Source organism: Mercenaria mercenaria, chromosome 10 (assembly GCF_021730395.1).
Source record: "Mercenaria mercenaria strain notata chromosome 10, MADL_Memer_1, whole genome shotgun sequence".
NCBI classification, from domain to species: domain Eukaryota; kingdom Metazoa; phylum Mollusca; class Bivalvia; order Venerida; family Veneridae; genus Mercenaria; species Mercenaria mercenaria.
Window position 1 is genome coordinate 1331462 of NC_069370.1, and position 12324 is coordinate 1343785.

Genomic DNA, 12324 nt, shown 5'->3' on the forward strand with positions numbered 1-12324 from the left:
AAATCTTGGACGAGTTCGATATTGGGTCATCTGGGGTCAAAAACTAGCTCATCAGGTCAAATCAAAGGAAAAGCTTGTTAACACTCTAGAGGTCACAATTTTGGCCCAATCTTAATGAAACTTGGTCAGGATGTTACCCTAAATAAAATCTTGGACGAGTTCGATATTGGGTCATCTTGGTTCAAAAACTAGGTCACCAGGTCAAATCAAAGAAAAAGCTTGTTAACACTCTAGAGGTCACATTTTTGGCCCAATCTTAATGAAACTTGGTCAGAATGTTACCCTTAATAAAATCTTGGACGAGTTCGATATTTGGTTATCTGGGTTCATAAACTAGGTCACCAGGTCAAATCAAAGGAAAAGCTTGTTAACACTGTAGAAGCCGCATTTATGACTGTATCTTCATGAAACTTGGTCAGATTGTTAATATTGATGATCTTAAGGTCCAGTTTGAATCTGGGTCATGTAGGATAAAAAACTAGGTCACCAAGCCAAATCAAATGAAAAGCTAGTTTACACTAGAGGCCACATTTATGACCATACCTTAATGAAACTTGGTCAAATCTTGATGATCTATAGCTCAAGTTCAAATCTGGGTTAGGTGGGGTCAAAAACTAGGTCACTAGGTCATATCAAAGGAAAAGCTTGTTAACACTCTCGAGGCCACATTTATGACTATATCTTCATGAAACTTAATCAGAATGTTAAACTTGATGATCTTTAGGGCAATTTTGAATCTGGGTCATGTCGGGTCAAAAACTAGGTCACCGGGTCAAATCAAAGGAAAAGCTAATTAACACTGTAGAGGCCACGTTTATGACCATATCTTAATGAAACTTGGTCAGAATGTTAACCTTGATGATCTTTAGGTCAAGTTTAAATCTGGGTCAGATGGAGTCAAAAACTAGGTCACTAGGTCATATCAAAGGAAAAGCTTGTTAACACTCTAGAGGCCACATTTATAACTATATCTTCATGAAACTTAGTCAGAATGTTAAACTTGATGGTCTTTAGGTCATGTTCGAATCTTGGTCATGTCGGGTCAAAAACTAGGTCACGGGGGTCAAATAAAAGGAATAGTTAGTTAACACTTTAGAGGCCACATTTATGACCATATCTTAATGAAACTTGTTCAGAATGTTAATCTTGATGATCTATAGGTCAAGTTTAAATCTGGGTCAGGTGTGTTAAAAAACTAGGTCACTAGGCCAAATCAAAGGAAAAGCTTGTTAAGACTCTAGAGGCCAGATTTATGACTGTATCTTCATGAAACTTAATCAGAATGTTAATCTTGATGATCTTTAGGTCAAGTTCGAATCTGGGTCATGTGGGGGCAAAAACTAGGTCACCGGGTCAAATCAAAGGAAAAGCTAGTTAACACTTTAGAGGCTACATTTATGACCATATCTTAATGAAACTTGGTCAGAATGTTGATCTTGATGATCTGTAGGTCAATAGGTCAGGTGAGCGATACAGGGCCTTCATGGCCCTCTTGTTTTATAACATGGCTACAGGTCATGAATGATTCAATGATTTCTATAGCCATACAGCTAGCCGCTTAGGGTTACACCTTTAATAAAACTGAGATGGTGCGTGAATATTTTGGACTGAATTCTGAATTCGCACTTGTCACTTAGATGATTAACGATCCTCTTTTATTTGCATTTTTACACTTTCAATATGAGAATTTCTCGCTGTTTGATATTATTGAAATTTCATTGATACGACAAGAGCAAGTTTGTCAGTGTTTTGAATGTATTAAAAGTCATTATTACGCTAAAAACGGCTGAAGGATTGATTATGCATAAGCCCCTTTGTGTGGAGATTTTTTTTTTGTTACCCTTCGCAGGCTTTAGTGAAAGTCTTGAGGTTATTTGACAGAATACTTGATTTTAATTTGTTACGTCAGACTCAGATCTGCAGAAGTCAGAAATGTTTTGATGAAAATATAGAAGTGTATTACAGAAATGTATTGTAAATGAAGTTTAGGACATTTGAATGATAGATTTATTTTTAAATTTTAAACTGTAAAGTACATCTCATTATGTCTTTTTTGTAAGTTATGGTAACTTTAGTATTGACCGTACCCTGTTCACAATGGTTATTTGCTGACTTTATCCAGTTCACAATGGTTATGTGTTGACCTAATCCAGTTCACATTGTTATTTGCTGACCTTCTCCTGTTCACAATGGTTCTGTGTTGACCTTATCCTGTTCACATTGTTATTTGCTGACCTTATCCTGTTCACAATGGTTAATTGCTGACCTTATCCTGTTCACAATGGGTATGTGTTGACCGTATCCTGTTCACAATGGGTATGTGTTGACCGTATCCTGTTCAGAATGGGTTTGTGTTGACCTTATCCTGTTCAGAATGGGTTTGTGTTGACCTTATCCTGTTCAGAATGGATTTGTGTTGACCTTATCCTGTTCAGAATGGATTTGTGTTGACCTTATCCTGTTCAGAATAGTAATGTGTTGATCTTATTCTTTTCAGAATGGTAATGTGTTGACCTTATCCTGTTCAGAATGGGTATGTGTTGGCCTTATTCTGTTCAGAATGGTAATGTGTTGACCTTATCCTGTTCAGAATGGGTTTGTGTTGACCTTATCCTGTTCGGAACGGATTTGTGTTGACCTTATCCTGTTCAGAATAGTTATGTGTTGATCTTATCCTGTCTAGAATGTTTATATGTTGACCTTATCCTGTTCAGAATAGTTATGTGTTGATCTTATCCTGTCTAGAATGTTTATATGTTGACCTTATCCTGTTCAGAATTGATATCTGCACATGTTTACCTGTTTCTCTCCAAATTGGTTATGTGTTTAACTTATCCTGCCCAAAATTGATATGTGTTCAGAAGTTATGTGTTGACCTTATCGTGTTCAGAATGGTAATGTGTTGACCTTATCGTGTTCAGAATGGTAATGTGTTGACCTTATCCTGTTCAGAATGGGTATGTGTTGACCTTATCCTGTTCAGAATGGGTATGTGTTGACCTTATCTTGTTCAGAAAGGGTTTGTGTTGATCTTATCCTATTCAAAATGGGTATGTGTTGACCTTATCCTGTTCAGAAAGGGTTTGTGTTGACCTTATCCTTTTTGGGATGGGTATGTGTTGACCATATCCTGTTCAGAATGGTTATGTGTTGTCAGTTGAGATGTAAGAATACTGGATTTTTCCCTGCTCATAATTATAAAATGGTAAAGAAGAGCTATGTTAAAACACTGACTTGGAATTTTTTGCAAAGGTGGACACCATTAATTACCACCAAGAACAAAAAAAGTAAAATTTTAATGTCAGGCCAACTTTTCTTTCGCTTTTTTTTTCTGACCAAGAATGCTAAAAGCTAAACTGGTAAACGCTGTCACCAGTTTATATCAACTTGTCATATTTTGATTTCAAACACTGATATATCCCCTTAATTTTTTGCTTAATTACCGATGTTATTTTTTGCTGTGCTGTTTTTTGTTTGAATCGCAATGTATTATACTAATGGCATTTATTTTTTATGCGTTAGTGCATTTTTACGTTACATGTAAAAAAAATACACAGCTTACAGTTAAAACACAGTTAATACAGTTACAGAACAAAATTTTTACTTTCCCTAAAATTTTATAATAGAAATGTTAAAATTTTAGCATGATGTTTTGATATTTTTTAATCAGATATGATTTTTTATGGTCGCAATGATTATGTTGGTTATATTAACATATGTTTCTAAAGATCTTTTGAGTCCAGATGACGTCAACTTAACCAGTGTTGTACAGAATTAGTATCTAGGTCAAGTTCTAAAACCAGTCAGTGCAGACCATTATCCCAAGAGTTGTGGCCCTTGACTTAGATAAAACTGTGAAAAAGAATAGTATTATAAGTATATACTCAGTATTTACGTTTGTGATTTTAATTGGATCATTTACATTTTATGAAATACTGTAAAGTAACTCTTTCAGTTTTTTGAATACTTTGATAAACTTTTTTTGCTATTAATAGAAGGTTTTATATCAATCTTTAATGAAGTAGAGGTCTATGATTCATTCAAAGAAAGAATGAACATGGTGAAAACTTGTCAGTGTCTGAGTTGGCATCAATTTGCAGGTGTATAAAACTCATTGTGATAAAGCATGTTACAAGATGTCAGCCCAGCCAAAAAGGCTCATCAGCAAAAGGCCAGACAGGCAGCACGTGCCAAGTGTGAGCTAATGACTTTATCTGTCTTCAAAGTTAGGAGAGTAGTCAACCTTTGAGCATGTTGGAAGTGATCAGAAAGGGAAAGCCAGTTTTCTGACTTTGAAGGCTTCCAAAAGCTGTTGCAACAAGCTGTGAAGGTTACGTTTTAAAGCTTTTGTGACATTTGAAACAAATGAAGAGAACCAGACTATAAAGGGAGGTCAGTCATGATGTCAGAATCATGGTAAATTAATGAAATCGGATGCACCATGTATCTGGCTTTTCATCAGAATAGATCTAGACTGGGCAAGTGTTTAAAGCAGTAAACCAGTCCCAGAATTCTGTTTTACCATTGGTCAGTTACAGAATTGTTGCCCCAAACATGGCCATTTGGATGCTGGAGTATGTAGACCGTCCCTTAATGTTAGATCTTTTAGGTGTACCTGTTAAGAAGTCTTGGAAAAAAAAAAAAATGTAAACTTTTCATATATGGATAAGGACTTCATCATTATTTAAACCTATTTCGATATAAACTAAAATTCATTATAACAAAACTCCTTATATAGATCATAAATCACTGGTCTATAGTTTGTACTATTGACTGGTCTATAGTTTGTGCTGTTGACTGGTATACAGTTTGTGCTATTGACTGGTATATAGTTCAACACTAAATTTTGCTGAGCTAAAGTCAAAACATGAAGAAGCATAATATGAAAATTTATGTCTGATGTTTTGTTATAAAGCCCTTATTGACTGGCTTGCTGGTCAATAATAAAAACTATTGGCCGGCAGTCCTTTGAACAGCAGGCAATAGTCCTGACTATTGACTGACAAGCTACTCACTTATTTAAAGCGTATAATAATTCCAGTCGATCTGTTTAAAAGGGATAATTTGGATACTTTTCCAATTGGTAAATCCTTTTGTCCTGATACCAGTTATTGTTTGTTTATAATGTATCTGGAATATATTGTGTAAGTGGAACATTTACAAGAAATTGAATGCAATTAATTGAGGGAATTGTTTAAAGTAAGGTAAATGAATGGGAGAGACATCAAAAGTTGCAGAGAAACATTATAATACAGTTACTCCATCATCTTCACTTTATCTGTAGCTCATTAACAATAAAGGCGTGTTTATAGGGCTGGTGATGGCTTTTCCTGCGTTTTTTTTTTGTGTGTTTTTTTTTTGTGAGCTTTCCTTTTGGCATGTTCATTCTCCAGACACTGTTTTAAAGGTCTTTTATAAGAAAAAAAGCTTCGAGGGCGAGGTCAGTAAGGAGGGGGTCTAGAGCACAATCACTCACGAGGTCGTGAGTTTGATCACCGTATGTACTAAAATGTTCTCCATGAAGTCTTGCCTCCTTTGCTTCAATCTTGTAACTTACAGAAAACAAGTTAGAGCCAGGAACACTTGATAGTCGAATGGTCATACGCATTTTGTGGTTTTCTGTTCTTTTCAAAATATCAGATAGAAATTCAAGTGTAGATGGGTGGGAGGGGTTACATTTTGTGGATGGGTGAAATGTTATAATACTTGAAGATAATGCCTGGAGTCTTGCAGGAAATGTGTTTGATCTTCAGTTTTATAAAGTTATCAATGTTTTAGCAACTTGAGTGCTAAACACTTTGAAGGTACATTTCGCTTATTACTGATACATTCCGGATCGGAAGGTTTACCGGAAAACTGCTGTATGTGGTTCATTTAGGTCACCAAGTTATGGTTGTTTGTTGATCATCCGTGGCAGGATACTTTCTCCGTAGCCAGAAATTCTCAGTTTTTTTATCACCAGATTTTTCACAGCACAGGAACTGTATCAAAGTCCTTATCAGAAGCTAGATTTAGATTTGTGCTAATGATCACATAAAAACAAAAGGCATTTGAAATTAGATCTATTGAGAGGGTGCCAATTTTGAGAATTTAGACAGATAAATGAAGCAAGTCTGATAGTGACTGCTCAATTTTTTTTTCATTAGATCGAGGTACAAACAGTTTAGATTTAGAATGTTGTTTTTGCTGTAATTTGCGAGCATGTTTCTGTTTTTAAACTTCGGAAAAAAAAACTAACGACATGAACCATCAAGTACAGGTCTTTAAAACGGTTAAATTGAATATCATGTATTTACAACATTATAATTTACTATGTAATTGTATTGCTTGAAATGTATTTTGCTACTTTTCAACCAGTAGACATTTTGTCAGTTTGTGATATAGGTCATACCAGATACTGATTAGCTAACATAACCGTAGAGAATTGCAAATATGGTAGTATCCAGTTCCTCAATTTTTTGTTGTTTTGTTTTTTGTTTTTGCTTGTAAAATATTGTCAGTTTTTTTAACATGTACTTAAGTAATACATTTTTCTTGTTGTTTTAATCAACTAATTAAATGCGCTGTTACATTTTGTCATTTGCAGCTGTGTTGTAAACTTAGACAGAATGTACATTTTGAAATTTGCGGCAATGTTTGTAAACAAGACAGAATGTAATGACTTGACTAAGCAAATGAGCTTTTCTTGACTAAGAATACAGGACATAATGTGCAGACAAATATGTTTCATATGTCAAGTATCTCTCACTGAAAAGTGTCGCCGATGACATATTTATTATCCAATGTGGCAAATAAATTATTATTATTCCACATTTGGTGTTAATATGCAGAAATGTATTACCTGTGTAATACAGAGTCTGACAAAAAACAGACTTTTTCAAGTTGTTTTGATAAATTGTGCTTGTTTAGTCAAGAATAACTTCACATTTATGAATACAGTCCATTTAGAAGTTACAGTTAGATATTGCACCCATTTACATTAATTAACTTGATTTATTAGCATACATAATGTTCGTTACTATTTGATGTAATGTTCAAACAAATAATTGAAGTTGATGAAGATGTTTTGTTCACGTCATTCCATGTATTGTCCAGAAAATGACATGTTGCATATTTTCATCTTTTGTGAAGATTATATCTATATATCTTGACATAAAAGTTTTAAGACCGTAGACCCCAGTGTACTGTAATTTAAACATGCTGGGAGTAGGGGAGTTGATAGGAAAATGGGGGTCGGTAGTTGGATTTTTACAAAGGGCAATAATCTTGTAAGAAGCTCAGATAAAAAAAAATTCTCTATATTTCAAAAGAAGAGAATTTCAGAGAAAAAAACTCTGATATATGTTCTAGTTGACACATGTTTCCTTTAAACATAGACAGACCTCTCAAGTTTCTCATGTTTCCAGAAAACTCCAGTCTGTAAAAATCATTAAATAATATATCATCTTAGGAAAAATAAAATCTGACATTCTGGCAGTTGGGGCAATTTTTGCAGGTATCCAGTTATTGTCGTATTTATTCTATTAAAAAATTCAGTTTTTGTGAATTATAGTCTATTTTTTCAAGTTTAATCACTTTTTGTAACAGTATTTTTGCTAAGTGATGATGGTCAGTATTGGAAATCATTTTCATTGGTTCCAGAATTGAACTGATGAACCTTGTGTTTCTCTGTTTGCTGAATCCATTTTCTTTATTGCTCATGTATTAGAATGTTTATGGTAATAAAAAAAACCCCAAAAAAACATTAACACTTCTCTAGAAAATGTTCTGGTCACTACCCCCACTCAACACCATGTGGAGAAATTGTGTTTGGTTTCCTTGGTTACAAAAATATCAACAGATGGCATATATCTTGATACAAAATCATGTAAAAGAATGTAAAATATATATACAGCTGTTGTTTTGAGTTGTTTTTTTTTTTTAGCTTTTGAGGGAACACAACATACCAATTATCTGTGAGTCACAGTGTCACCATTACAATAATGCACATCCTAAAAACATGTCATTCTTTGTGTTTTGTGTGATTTTCTTTTGTCCTGGACACACAATTGTCATCTGTTCTTCTTGTACAAAGAAAGCGTTACTGTGTTCATTTAGTCTCAGGTGGCTGCTCTCAAACCTTGTCCTCAAAGCAGGTCCGTTGTCTTCAAAGCAGCTCCGATGTCCACAAAGCATCTTGGCCACAAAGCAGCTCTGATGTCTACAAAGCAGCTCCGATGTTGAACAGATACTTCCCGTTGTCCAGTTTGTCTATGTATATCACTCTGTATGAACTCGATCCAGTTGTCCATTTTGTTGGGGTCCTACGCTATCCATATACTTTCAGTTGTTTTATATTGTCCAGTTTGACACTGGTTTTTTTGTCCCATATTTCTTTCAGAGTCATTATGGAGATGTGGAAAATATTTTGGCATAATACAATAAGTAATTACTTCAATATAAGAACTGATTCCTTGACAGTCTGCCCGCATATAAAGAGTTATCTTTCCTTGATTATGCCTTTGTCTAGTGTATTTCGAGGGCTCAGAGCGAAACTAGTCTATCTGCTTCTATTTCTGTATACACTTAGACTAGTTTCGCTCTGAGCCCTCGATTTGAACTATCCCAGGGAGAAGATCAAACGCTTAGTGTAGATTTTGCTTTATTAATTGACGGATATGTTACAAATTAATGTCCAGTTACATTACAAGTATTTATCAAGTGTACATTGTTTTGTTTGAAGATTATTGGCAGCCATTTTCTGTCCATTGTTTTGACCTTTTGTGTCCAATGTTTGATTCAATGCTTGGTCATTGTCATGAATGTCATCTCCGTGATATATTGGTACAACAGATTGTAAATTAATCATTAATTAAACGTTAATTACTTGTTCTTTAATATACATCAGAAATCATTCTTTGACCGCGTACAAGTACAAAAGTACTATATTAAAGATATATACACTGTATAAACCAGTGACTTTCTGCTTCAGTAACTTAATTGATGTTTTAACAAGTAATAAGTTTTTCTTGACCAGTCATGTTATCAAGTTTAATTGCCTTATATGGCATGTATGTAAAGAGATCTATTTCTGTTGTTAAAAGTTTAATATTTAATTTAAAAAACAAAAACAAAAAAAAACAAGGGGCCTCCGTCGCCGAGTCGTTAAGGTCGCTGACTTCAAATCATTTTCCCCTCATCTATGTGGGTTCGAGCCTCACTCGAGGCATTGAATTCTGCATGTGAGGAAGCCATCCAGCTGACTTACGGAAGGTCGGTGGTTCTACCCAAGTGCCCGCTCGTGATGAAATAATGCACGGAGGGGCACCTGGGGTCTTCCTCCACAATCAAAAGCTGGAAAGTCGCCATATGACCTATAATTGTGTCGGTGCGACGTTAAACCCAACAAAATAAATAAAATAAAAAGAACACTCGGGGGCTAATTAGTACTGCGCGCTTCAATGTTTTAATTAATAACTTGTAATCCAGTACGCTATCATCCTCCATTTAATTGGTGCACTTTAAACATGTGTCAATCTGTCATTCAACATTTTTTTTTTCATCAAAGTGTATTATAATCCTTAATTGTCTTCTGTACAGATCGTGATGAAATAGGATTTAACATTTTGAAAGAAAAAAAATTTGACTAGAAAATGGTTGCAAAGTAGCCATTTTTTCTTTATAAATCTGTCATCCCAGTTATTTGACAGATCTTAACATAAAATCATGGTAATGTGTTGACAACTTTTCAAACTGGGTAGATTTTGTTTAGTGAACATTATAACTGATTTTTATGATGTAAATTTATGTTTTGTAAACTGATTGAACTCAGATATAGGGCATTCTTTGAAAACAAGCTCAAAGTTTTTTTTGTTGAATTTCTTTCAGTGAGCATGCTATTATTTTTATTGTCATTTTAACCCTTAGCCTGCTGCAGGCGACTTCAACAGCCTTTGCAAACAGCTTGGAACCAGATCAGACGCCGATTAAATCGGCGTCTGATCAGGTTCCAAGCTGTTTGCTACTCTGACAATATTTCTTCCAATTTTGGAGCAAATTGAATGAACTTTACAATTTTAGCAGACTACATTTCCAGCAGACGACAATTTATCTAACATGCTAAAGGTTAACAATAATGCATCTTGATTAAAGTGAAGACAGGAGTATCATTTTTGTATAATTCATTAATTTTGTTCGATTAGATATGTTGTTTTATTGTGTTGTGTTGTCAGGTAATCCATGTGTTAAAAGTTAAGCTATATGTGATACTTGCAAAATAATAAAAAAGATCAATTAAAAAAGATACATTGCTTTATCTACACAAAATGAACATGCTTTTTTATGCAACTGAAGGGGCAAAATCGTATTTAATAAGGATAAAAATGTTTTTCAGAATCATTTGGGAAGATTTTAACAAAAATTCATCTAAAAATAACTTAAAATACTCGAGTTTAATCTTTGCATAACCTGCGTATCTGAATTAAGTTAACATTTCCGGAGAGATTTCTTGAATTCACATTAAGAAACAGAAAACCTTTAGATTTTGTTTCTAAAACACCTATCCTCTAATACAGTTTCTAATTTTACCTGATTCACTGATAGAGAATATTTTTGGCCTAGCTTTGCATGTTTACACCGCTCTAGGAATTATGGGTAATGAGGAGTTCATAGTTCAGAGGTGCATTTAGAGTTCTTACGCTTGGTACAGAAAATGTGTTTCTTGAAAACTGGTTGAAATGTTCAGATACAGAAATGGAAGTTTATATAAACAATGTTGTATATTTATCTATAATTTGTTCTGCATACTTCACAGTGATAATTTCTTACAAATGTACACAGGAAGTTGGTAAATCTGTGTCAATGATGTAGAAAGCCAGAGTGGCATATCAGCACTGTTTCATTGGTGTGTGTAAATATGTACAAAACGGCCTTTGTTTTCAGTGTTTAAATGCTAGAAAGAATGGCTAAACAAAGTGATTTTGTGGACTAATTTGTGAATTTTGAAATGACTTTGTCGAGATTCCAGGATTTTGTGGAGTTTTCTTGAAGCAATAAAAACTGGTATGTAAGTATCTAGGTTATAATACACATAGTATAGGCAGTGGAGATAATTGGGTTAGATTTATATAGCGTATACACACATGGTTTAGTGTATGTTCTATAGTAGGTCTTCGGAAATAGTAAGATGCATAGAATAACTGCTGTGACAAGAAGGTAAAACAAATAAGTGTCCATGAAATAGTAAATCATCAGGAAAAAAATGAAGTTTGAAATTAAAACAACAAGAGGTAGTGTCCTGTTCTAAATTGTGTAATTCTTAATTTGCTCATGAATTTAAGAATGAATATATAAGAGAAGCTAAACAGAATGAACAACCAAAAGCGGATGGTTTAGATATATTTGTTGCTCTGTTTCGGTCAATACTTGGCTCATTAATTGTCAGGTTTTATTTTGTTCTTTGTTCTTTTCTTAGGAAATTGAAGGACTGGTCTCTGAAAGAGCATTTGATACCTTTGTGAAATAATGTGTAATAAGATTGTAATGTGGTTAATAAGAGTTTCCTTGATAAGTTAAACTCAGTTGTAAGACTTCCCATCCAGAGGCCAGGAGTTCCATTGAATGTTCTGATATGGTTAACCTTTAGCCTGCTGGCGGCGAATATTTCTGCCTTTGCAACCAGTGCAGACCAAGATCAGCCTGCACATTCTGATCATGGTCTGCACTGTTTGCTATTTAGTCAGTAAATTTTCAGCAAACACCCCTTCAAATAATAAATGGTATTGCACAATTTGAGTGATGGACCAGTCCATTATAGAAATCAGCAGGGTAATGGTTAAAGAAGAAGACAACTCAAGTTTGCAATGTGTTTCATATTAAAATACTTCTTCGGGCAAACATACAATGTATACAAACATATGTATGACGTCATGACATCGGTTAACATGACATCAATAACGTCAAAGTATGACGTTACATTTTGCGCACTATTTGAATTGTATATATAGTCCAGAAAAACAGCATCAGATCCTATAGTTGTAAGAATGTTCTGGGATGATTTAATTGACATTTGTGTTCCAGTGCGATTCATATAATGGAAGTTGTCACTCGCTTGTGGAAAACAACTAAGTTCACAATGGAATACTGAACTTTGGTAACTCTTTGTTGACTCTTTTAATTACTGATCTGTAATGGCATAAAGCAATAAAAACAAAATTGATGCATGGTGCTAGTCTGGCTACCGACTACATAATCCTTATAAATTTTGTTAATCAGTTCCGTTATATATTCTGGCCGCTCTTAGTGTTTTGAGAAAAAAAGGGACATAATTATACAAAATTTGAATAG

The 12324-nt window shown here is 34.3% G+C and overlaps 1 protein-coding gene across 6 annotated transcripts in view; it reads left to right on the forward strand.

The window, feature by feature from the left end:
• Positions 1 to 12324, forward strand: part of LOC123560991 (cell adhesion molecule-related/down-regulated by oncogenes-like) — a 120035-nt gene that overhangs the window by 56925 nt on the left and 50786 nt on the right. Inside the window, exon 1 of one of the 6 annotated variants that reach the window (XM_053552098.1) lies at positions 10692 to 11044. The exons of 4 other annotated variants lie outside the window; for them this stretch is intronic. The gene's annotated coding sequence lies outside the window, so the exon portion shown is untranslated. Of the gene's footprint in view, positions 1 to 10691; positions 11045 to 12324 lie in introns of those variants that run through there. One more of the 6 variants, XM_053552097.1, reaches the window with a different exon arrangement.